The sequence below is a fragment of the Rana temporaria genome, chromosome 4 (assembly GCF_905171775.1).
Source record: "Rana temporaria chromosome 4, aRanTem1.1, whole genome shotgun sequence".
Taxonomy (NCBI): domain Eukaryota; kingdom Metazoa; phylum Chordata; class Amphibia; order Anura; family Ranidae; genus Rana; species Rana temporaria.
The window spans coordinates 54,999,286-55,010,668 of record NC_053492.1 but is presented as its reverse complement, the minus strand read 5'-3'; the positions used below and the strand labels follow the sequence as shown (position 1 = coordinate 55,010,668).

Below are 11,383 nucleotides of genomic sequence, written 5' to 3'. Positions count from 1 at the left end.
AACATAACGTGGAAGAAAATCGAGGGCCACTAGAGGGAGTCAAAGACTAAGGGATCCTCCGGATAAAAATAAAAAACCCTGGCCACAGCTGACTTTTCTAGCTAGCTGCTGCTGCATGCAGCAAGGCACACAGCAATGGAGCAAATTCAGCCCCCTTGTTTGTCAGCAGAGTAGTCACTGCTTATCGAAGGCTTAATTTTGGGCCTTAGGAAAGAGAGAGCGAGGAGTAGAACACTAGCTGACTTGTCGAAAATTGGATGCCTTGACTAAATCTAGGTGTTGCTGTATAGGTAACTTGATAAAGTAGTGGCATTTGTCAAGAAAGTGACAAGAAGCAATGAAGACAAAGACACAAGGGTTAAATGCCAGTTTATTATAGCACGGAACCAAGTTTAAGCAAGAAACATTGTCAGCAAGCAACAAGAACACACAAGACAAACAAGTTGGATGATGTTCCAGTTAAATCTATTTTTTGACACTGCGTAAGAGAGGGGTGCACCGGTCCTGGAGGTACTGCAATACCAGGTCGATGCGTGGAGTGGACAGAGCAAGCTCTTCTTCCATCTCCCTGTTCTAAAAATCCATTTAATATATGGTCCCCAGATAGGGGACGTATCAGATATTAAACTGATAAGAACAGATTTTTTTTTTTTTTTTTTTTTTTTACCAAACATCAGCTTATTTCATGATTTTTCTCAACGTCAAGACAAAACTTCACTGAAGAACTCCTTATGTTGAGATCATATTTACATCATTTGTTTGGCATTAATAATTTTTTAATTATTATTGTATTTTTTATATTAAATTTAAAGTTGTATATTTTATTTAAACAAATACCACTCACTTATTTTCCACACATCATTCGCACTCTCACCCATACGTTTCAAATACCACAAAAAATATATATGCATTTTAGACAACAAAAACTTTACACATTCATCTATACTTACAATCTCTCTCTTAATAACTAAAATACATCTACACATCCATAACACTTCTTTTCCAGAACTAATAATTTTCCACGCCACCTATTTCTTATCTTGCGTTACACCTAAATTAACACCATACACCACTCTGTCAAAACTCAAACGTGCCATTCCTGTTACCACTCTCAAGATGTCACCCACTCTTTTCCAGAAATCCTGTGCAAAAATACAGTTCCACATTAAGTGCATTACCGTTTTCATCGTTGCCACAAGGGAACCTAGGGCACCTCCCAGATCGGAGTAATCCTCTTCTATATTGAAACGCTCTCACAGGTAAGCATTCATGCACTATCTGCCGTCCTAAATCACTTTGGCTATTTGTTAGATTCTTGTTAACAACCATATTCCAAATATTCCTTGACACCCTCTCATTGTACCTATCCACCATCTCTACATACTGAAGACTCAAAATCTTTTTGATCACCTTCTTAGGATCTTTTAATTCCTCCACATCATATTCCTGTAAATTATAACGTTTAATAAATCTGAACAAAATTTTATAATGACAACTCAAAATCTCTGTATAAGGCACATTCAAATTAACAGGCACCCATTTGTATCTTCTTAAAATCTTACCACCACCATACCGAATCATACATCCTGTTAATGTCTCCTTCCCACTCATTTTCACAATCATTCCAAGATATCTCACACTCAAAAACAATCTCACATCAGGCATCCCCCTTCCTCCTTTATTCACTTCTTTACATAACACCTCTCTCTTCACTCTCTCCATTTTTGCACCCCATATAAACATAAAGAGTTCCCTTATAATTCTTTTCAAGATCAACTCTCCAGGGTAGAAAACTAAGCCGGTATAAAGTAATAATGGTAAAATAATAGCTTTAATTATTAATATTTTCCCAACAAAGGTTAATTTTCTAAATTTCCAGAAGGCCACTTTTTTCTTAACCTTATCAAACACACCTTCCCAACTCTTAACACCATTGTTCCTTTGATCAAAAACAACTCCCAGAATTTTTATTTCCTCTCTAATTACATTCACTTTCAAACTTTCACACACACTCCAATTACCAAATCCACAACACACACTCTTGTCCAAATTTATTTTAAAGCCAGACGCAGAACAAAAACACTCAGCCACAAACACTGCTCTCTTCACTGATCTCACATCCTTACACACAACAACCACATCATCCATGTAGCCCAAAACTTTTGCTTCCCTTCCACCACTTCCTGGTATAGTCACTCCACGGATTATTTTTTCTCTGTGCAGACTCACCACTAACGGCTCTATGCAACAAATAAATTATAAAGGTGATAAAGGGCAGCCTTGTCGAACACCAGAGTTAATATTAATTTTCTCCTTTAGAGCACCGTTCACCAGCACACGTGAAAAAACATTCTTATACAATACTTTCACCATACCTACAAATTCTCTCAGAAAGTTCATTCGTTCCAATACCAAAAACATAAATTCATGACTCACCCTATCGTACGCTTTCTCAAAATCAAAAGAAAGTAATGCCACTACACCATTCCTATCCAACACATCACTCACAACATCTCTCACCAAAATCTAATTTTCCCACACACTCCGACCAGGCACAGCACACACTTGACTCTCACCTACCACACATTTGACCACCTCCTTTAATCTACACGCCAACAACTTAGCTATAATTTTATAGTCCACGTTGAGTAGTGTTATAGGTCTGTAGTTTTTAATATCAGTTGGATCACCTTTTTTGAAGATCAGAGTCACCACTCCATCCTTTTGCGATTCGCATAATTCACCATTTCACACAAGTCCTCTTTCACACAATCCCAAAACTTTAAATAAAGCTCTACACTCAAACCATCACACCCTGGTGTTTTCCCTTTAGCCATACTTTTCACAATCATCTCTAACTCTGCACACGTCACTCTCTCAGTTAAACTTCCATACATACTCCTTTCCACGTTCCCATCCAATTTTTCCAAAAAATCAAGATAAAAAGAAGAATACATTTTTTTCTTAGAAAAAAGAAACTGATAAAAATCAAAAACCTTCTTCAAAATCCCATCCATTTCCTTACATCCATCCATCTCTTTAATCACACTTTTCTTTTGCACACACTTTTTGAAGAAAAATCTTGTGCATTTCTCATCCATTTCTAACTCCTCAACTTTCGCTCTATATATAATTTCTTTCCCTCTCTCATTTATCCATTTTTTTCTTTCCTCACACACTTTCTCCATTGCATCACTCACATCCACACCAATGTCCTTTTAATTTGATCAAACACTGCCATCTTGTGTTCAAAATAAAGTATTTTTTCCTTTGTTCATTTCTCCTTCTGACTCCAAATCTAATGAAAAAGTTTTTGCACTGTACTTTGAACCAGTCCCACCATTTTAACACATTCGAAAACCCTCTTTTAGCCCTCACACATCTCACATACAATACACGAAACAGTTCATCCATCCTCTCATCCTCTAATAACAACACATTCAACTTCCATAAGCCCCTTTGCACAGACACACATCCTTCCACATTTACCTGAACTAAAATTAACCGATGATCTGAAAATAAATTATCACACAACTCCCAACTCACCGCATTCACCCCATTTGCAATCAAACAATGGTCAATCCGTGACTTTGTAATTGTACTTTGCCATGTGAACCTGTTGCTGTCATTGCCCACAATACTCCCTGCAGTCTCAAGTCCTCACACATTTCAATCAAAATTTTTGATGATTTATCTAAAGAGTTATCGCCACTCCTATCACCCAGACGTAAAATACAGTTAAAATCCCCCATAACTAAAACTGGCTCCTGACCCATTAAAAATAATTTTAATTTTTCAAATAAATTGCATCGCTCATTTTTCCTTACTGAGCCATATATATTAATTATTTTCATTTCCTTCCCCATAAACAAAACTTTAATCAAAAAAGCTCTTCCCGGCTCAATATGAGTAACAGAAATGATTTCGACATCCTTATTTTTGATCAAGATGCCAACACCAGAATTTTTAACTCCATTTTCCCCTGACCATAAAGATGGGCCATACTTCCAATCCCTTTCCAAATCATCATAATGCAACTTAAATTCCACTCCGCACTCCTGTAACAAAAAGATATCCACTTGGATAGTAGAAAAGAAATCAAAAATTGTTATTCTACGTCGGCCATTTGCGATGGATCGCACATTAAGTGATGCCACTCTCAACTGCATTCCTATAAATTAGAGTAGTGTGAGACAAAAATAAACATTCCATCACCAGCTCACTAATTGGCTAACCAGGATCATCCTCACTGCCATCATGAAGCTTTCTAACGACTGGCTCTGATGTTATTGAGCTTCCTTCATCCTCGTCCTTTGCCACATCCATGATCCAGGAATAGGAATCCGGTGACTCCGCCGGTCCAAACAGATCCTCTACTGTATCAGTACTCGGGTTGACTTTCCTCCTCTTCTTCGCCCCCTCCTCTTCAGGTTCTTCCTGTGGTCTTGCCTCCTTCTCAGACTGATAGTCCATCTCTTTTTCCACAGGTTTTTCCTTCACCACCATTTCACTCTCCTTCTCTGCCATCACATTTGGTTCAACTCGTTCAGTTTCACCTTCAGCATGTTCACCTTATCCATGAGTCTTTGGTCAGTTCAAACTGGTTTAATAGAAAGTCTATTTTCAACTGGTCTTATCAGTCTTCTGTCTGATTCCCAAGGACAAAAAGAAGAAGCTGTGAACATCTGTGAAAAAGCAAACAAAAGTGCATTATCAATCCTTAAAGTGAACGTCTATATTATATATCTATATCTATATTATCAGACCCCTATATTTTACTCAGTAACAGAAATGATTTCGACATCCTTATTTTTGATCAAGATGCCAACACCAGAATTTTTAACTCCATTTTCCCCTGACCATAAAGATGGGCCATACTTCCAATCCCTTTCCAAATCATCATAATGCAACTTAAATTCCACTCCGCACTCCTGTAACAAAAAGATATCCACTTGGATAGTAGAAAAGAAATCAAAAATTGTTATTCTACGTCGGCCATTTGCGATGGATCGCACATTAAGTGATGCCACTCTCAACTGCATTCCTATAAATTAGAGTAGTGTGAGACAAAAATAAACATTCCATCACCAGCTCACTAATTGGCTAACCAGGATCATCCTCACTGCCATCATGAAGCTTTCTAACGACTGGCTCTGATGTTATTGAGCTTCCTTCATCCTCGTCCTTTGCCACATCCATGATCCAGGAATAGGAATCCGGTGACTCCGCCGGTCCAAACAGATCCTCTACTGTATCAGTACTCGGGTTGACTTTCCTCCTCTTCTTCGCCCCCTCCTCTTCAGGTTCTTCCTGTGGTCTTGCCTCCTTCTCAGACTGATAGTCCATCTCTTTTTCCACAGGTTTTTCCTCCACCACCATTTCACTCTCCTTCTCTGCCATCACATTTGGTTCAACTCGTTCAGTTTCACCTTCAGCATGTTCTGGTTCTTTCTCCTTACCCAGCTCCTTTTCCATCTCCACTACTTGCCTTAGGACATCCTCGTCTTCAGGCAAGTTCAGTTTTTTTCCGGTTTTGGTTCCAACCACTTTCTCAGCGAACATTTTCACTCTGGTCGGGCATTCTTCATACAGATGGTCCGTACCTTGGCAATGCGTACATTTCTTGGGAAACGTGCAGTTCTCCAATGTATGTCCCAATCCATTGCAATTCCTGCATTTTGTCAAGAGATCACATTTTGCTGTTGTATGTCCTCTGTCAGCACATTTCCAGCAATAGGGAGGCATCCCTGAATACTTCAGGAACCCCCTATTACGACCTATTTGGAAAGTCTGTTTTTAGATGTTCCAAGTTGTCTTCAGCAAACTCGTTCAAATAAAATCTGCACCTATACAGTCTTTTACCGGACCAATCACCCACACTATTTTTAATTTTCTTTACGAATTCTACTTCCTCGCATTTAATCTTCAAGAAATCTGTCACTTCACTAGTAGTCACATATGGATTATGCATCATGACAGTGACCATCTTCCATGGGTTGCGATGAAGAAATTCCACACTGAATCTCAGGATCATTTTTCTTCTCTTGCCACTTCTTCTTGAAATCCTGATAATTTACATATAAATTGAACACCACCTCCACCACTCCTTGGTTACGATATTCTGCCATACATAGCAATTCTTCTCCTTGCACACCGCATACAGACAATAATTTTCCCATGACCAACATAGCACAGTCTTCTTCTTTGCATTCTCCTTCAATTTCAATTTTAACCGCATTGCGGAAGCGCACCTCATGGGCCGATGAAGTATAATGGATATTGTCATCCATTACTGGTTTAATGATTATGCAAATTCTATGCAAATCATAGGCCTTCTCTCCAGGGAGAAACCTCTCTCGCTCTCAGCCTTCTCCTTTCAGGGGGAACCCCCAAAAGTGATATGCTCACCTGGCCAGGCTCAGAGGCCTGGCCCGCTGATCCCCGAAAAACCGGTCACGCGCGGGAGTCCTTTGCACTAGCCAAAAGGCCGAGAAGCGATAACCCAATTATTCTCTGTTCCGAGCGAGCGGCTTTCTGGCCCCACCGGAGGGCTCGCTGAGAGTTGCCCGTTTGCCTGTACCCGGCAAGCGCCCTTCCCCCCAGTCTAGGCTGTCCGGAGGTGTGAATCCGGGGTGTCGCTGGTCTACAGGCCTGACCCCCTGTCTACTGGACAATCCACCCTTTCCTGACACCTGCCCAACACTGCTGGAGCCCAGTCATGACCTTCAGTCATCCCAAAATAAGAATTGCACACATTCAGGTGCTTCTCGTTGCTCCTCGTGCACGTTCAACAAGGAAAATCATTTGCATGGGCCGGCCTCCTAGTTAGCATAACGTGGACTTAGTTAACATGACGTGGAAGAAAATCGAGGGCCACTAGAGGGAGTCAAAGACTAAGGCATCCTCCGGATAAAAATAAAAAACCCTTGCTACAGCTGAGTTTTCTAGGTAGCTGCTGCATGCAGCAAGGCACAAAGCAATGGAGCAAATTCAGCCCCCTTGTTTGTCAGCAGAGTAGTCACTGCTTATCGAAGGCTTCATTTTGGGCCTTAGGAAAGAGAGAGCGAGGAGTAGGACGCTAGCTGACTTGTCGAAAATTGGATGCCCTGACTAAATCTAGGTGTTGCTGTACAGGTAACTTGATAAAGTAGTGGCATTTGGCAAGAAAGTGACAAGAAGCAATGAAGACAAAGACACAAGGGTTAAATGCCAGTTTATTATAGCACGGAACCGAGTTTAAGCAAGAAACATTGTCAGCAAGCAACAAGAACACACAAGACAAACAAGTTGGATGATGTTCCAGTTAAATCTATTTTTTGACACTGCGTAATAGAGGGGTGCACTGGTCCTGGAGGTACTGCAATACCAGGTCGATGGGTGGAGTGGACAGAGCAAGCTCTTCTTCCATCTCCCTGTTCTAAAAATCCATTTAATATATGGTCCCCAGATAGGGGACGTATCAGATATTAAACTGATAAGAACAGATTTTTTTTTTTTTTCCCATCAGATCACAAGCAAGTCCATACTTCAGCAAATCTGCCTCACCAAGAACCCTCCGCCCAAGTTCTTTCCAGGTACTTAGCTTATATCATCATCTAGGCATCAGTACTTTACTTTTCTCAAGCAAAAACAGTTTAAAAGATCACAATATACAAATTAAAATACAATATACAATCCCCTACCACCACCCTCCACCCCTCTTCCACCTCCCCCAATTCCAATACTCATTCGCTTCATCCATCCCCATCCACCTCCTATCCACCAACATCACCACATACAATTTGGCCAAAATCATGTTCACACAATCACCTTCTGACAACACACACTTCCTTCTGGCCTCCCAACACCTAGAATCCCACATCACTTCTTTAAAAATAGCCGCCAGAATCCAAATCTTTCTTTGTGTTACTCTTGACCCTTCCACCAACCCAAAAAACCACATCAACTTGTTTGAGTCTCTAACTCCTATCACCTCCTCAACAAAGGGGACCAACTTCTCTTGAACCCTCCGTGCAAAAGTACAGCCGAACAGAGCGTGCTCAGCCGTTTCCATTTCACTGCATTTATCTCTCGGGCAGCTCTCCTCTCTAGCCAAGTCTCTCCCTTTTTAAAAAGGCCTTCGTCAACAGAGCTCCGTGAAAAGCCAACCAGGACACCTCCTTTTGCCTATTGGACACTCCTTCTATCAAGAAATTCTTCCAACAAGCCTCCACCATCCTTGACCCAAGTCCGCAGATATTGTCCCGCACCTCCTCCCCTCTAATCCATCTGAACAAATTCTTCTTTTCCACTGCGCCCTCTCCTAACTCTATCAATCTATTGGCCCTAAAAAAGGACACCAACTTAAAATAGAAAAAAGGAGTCACCAAGGCCACTGGTTTCGCCAAGTCTTTAGTGCACCAACCCCACTTTATCAGGGCCCATCCAGCCAGGTATCGCATCAAAATGGCAGTTTTACCTCCCCACTAAAGGCCTTAAAATGCACCAGCCAATAGTGGGCATTCAAAAAAGCAGGGACATCCGGGAAGCCACAGCCCCCCCCTTCAAGGCTCTTCATCACCGACCTCCGTTCCACCCGCTCCATTTTGCTGCCCCAAAAAAATACAAAAAGAACTCTAACAATTTTCTTCATCCACCTTGCATTAGGGGGAAAAACCAAACTAAAATACAGGAGCAATGGTAGGATTACCGACTTGGTCACCAGTACTTTTCCAGTCAACGTTAACCGCCTCAATTTCCAAAAGTCTACTTTTTTCTGAATTTTCTCTAATGCCTTTTCAGCATTAGCTTGGCTTGATAAGTCTCTTTTAAACTGTGTCCCCAGAATCACCATTTCATCAACCACTTTAACTTTTACGTCTTTGATTGCGCCTGATCCACTTAAGCGGCAAATTTTGGCTTTTCTGCCAGTTAACCCTCAGGCCGGACATACTACTAAACAGGCTAAGTTGGAGCTCCGCTCTTCGGGCATCAGCCTCCGATGAACAGATGAAAGTTATGTCGTCCATGTAGCACACTGCCTTGGCGTTCTCCCCCCACTCCCGGGCAGGAAAACACCTCTCATCCCCTTATCCTTCTGTACATGCCGCAGAAGTGGCTCCATAGCACAAATAAAAAGGATGGGTGACAATGGGCACCCCTGCCTTACCCCAGCCAATACTGGGAAAAAATCGGTCAGGTTCCCATTAACTACTACCTGGCTTATAATACCGGTATATAACCCTCTCAAAGTTTTCAGGAAGGGAGGTGGAATTCCCATCTTATCAAGCACTTTAAAAAGAAAGGAGTGTGCCACTCTGTCATACGCCTTTTCTAAATCCATCCCCATTAGGGCCAAGGGCATATTGTTCGTCTGGGCATAAGAAATTAAATCCCGTAACAAAATTAAAAGGTCTGATATTCTCCGACCGGGGACAGCACATACCTGACCCTCACCCACCAGCCTAGCTACCACCAGGCTCATCCTAGTTGCCAATAACTTGGCGACCAGCTTATAATCCACATTAAGCAGTGTGATAGGGCGCCAATTTTTCACCTCCCGCCGGTCACCCTTCTTAAAAATCAAGGTAATTGCCCCCTCTTTCATTGTTGGGGACACCTCCCCTGTAGCCACACAGTACTGGACCACTTCGGTCAAGTGCCTCTTCAAAACTGGCCAGAGCTTGGCATAGAGTTCCACGGGAAGTCCGTCCCTCCCCGGAGTCTTATTCCTCTGCATTTTCTTCAACACACTTTCCACTTCCAACTCTGTCACTGTATCCAAAAGTCCTTATGCTTCTTCCTTCTCCAGACATCTTTCCACCACACTACAGTACTCCGATTGTTCCTCCTCCATCACACCTTCCTGGACATCGTAGAGGTTCTTATAAAAGGAAAAAACCTCCTCCACCAACCTTCCGCCCTTAACCTCCTCCTCCCCTGCAAATACAGTGGCCATCACTTTCTTCCCAGAAAAGGCTTTTCTAAAGAAGAATCTGGTGCAGCGCTCCCCTTCCTCCAGCTCCTTTATCTTGGCATTAAAAATTATCTTTTTGCCTTTCTCTTTCAGTATTTTATCCCGTTGCTCTCTTACCTCCTTCAAGTCCTCCTCCACCTCCACCCCAATTCTTTTACATTTATACAAAAAGTACAGCTTCCTTATTAACCTTAGTTCTTTTTCCTTCTCCTCTTTAGCTTTCATGCTACACACCTCCTGCAAAAACTTGGCAAGGCGGCTTTTGACCCAATCCCACCACCCGAGGATATTTACAAAGTCTTTTTTCTGTTTTACCAGCTCTTCCAGGTAAGTACCAGCCCTTTCACACACACCATCATCATCCAGTATAGCCACATTTAACTTCCATAGTCCTTTCCCAAACTTTACTCCAGCTCACAGTTTTAACTTACAAAACAAAATTTTATGGTCTGAGAACAGAACTGGGGCTACCTCGTACCCCTCCACCTCCACAAATTCTGATACGAAAAGAAAATCTATGCGTGATGACACAGTACCTTTATCTGAAAAATAAGTGTGTGCTACTTGTTCCCCCTCCACCTCCACAGCCACATCCTTCAATCTTATATCCGTAATCAATTAATTTAATAACCGGGAGGTCACATCCACACCTCCTCCCTCACTGATTCCGTGCCTGTCACTCATCTTTCTTACACAATTAAAATCACCCGCCACAATAGTAGTAACTCTTCCCGGCAAATGTAACTTCAACAGTTTCAGAAAGTCCCTCTGCCCCCTCTTATCGGCAGGAGCATAACAGTTCAATAATCTTAATTGGCTGTTCTCAAAATTCAACATCACGGATAGGCACCTTCCAGGCACCACCTCCTCATATGACACTATTTTAATATTGTCATTTTTAACTAACACCCCAACGCCTTCCGATCTAGTCTCGCAACAGGGTGTCCATATCCCCATACCCTTCTCCCATTTAGTAACACCATGGAGATCCTCCACACCACATTCTTGTACACAGATAATATCTGCCTTCACTGACTGTAAATAATCCATAATCAGAGCTTTCCTTACCCCGGACTTCAGGCTTCTCACATTTAAAGAGGCTACAATAAGAGCCATTATCACAAAAAACATAAATCCAGCCATCACACTCATTTATGTTGTCCTTTCTGCTGACTAGTCTTCTCCTGTCTCACTCTCCTGCTTCTTCTTGGTCCAGGTGAACTGGCGACCTCCTCTTCAGAGGCCCCAGGAGAGGCAATATGCAGGGAACCTTCCTCCCCGCTATCCCCCCCCCTTCCGTTTTCCCGACACCTGAGTCTCAGTTCCAGGGGTAAAGCCCATCCGCTGACCACATTCCAGACTTTTCTCGCTATCACCACCGTCGTCATCATCATCTTCATCCTCGTCTTCCATTTCCTCCTCACTAGA

At 42.1% G+C, this 11,383-nt stretch overlaps 2 non-coding genes across 2 annotated transcripts; both read right to left on the bottom strand.

Annotated features, from left to right (window-relative positions):
- Positions 1–488: 488 nt before the first annotated feature.
- On the bottom strand, positions 489–674 carry LOC120938607. Its single transcript, XR_005749167.1, has one exon. It is a non-coding gene; the product is annotated as a U2 spliceosomal RNA (small nuclear RNA).
- A 6,658-nt stretch (positions 675–7,332) lies between these two features.
- LOC120938642 lies at positions 7,333–7,519 on the bottom strand. The gene has a single exon (XR_005749188.1). It is a non-coding gene; the product is annotated as a U2 spliceosomal RNA (small nuclear RNA).
- Between the last annotated feature and the right edge of the window lie 3,864 nt (positions 7,520–11,383).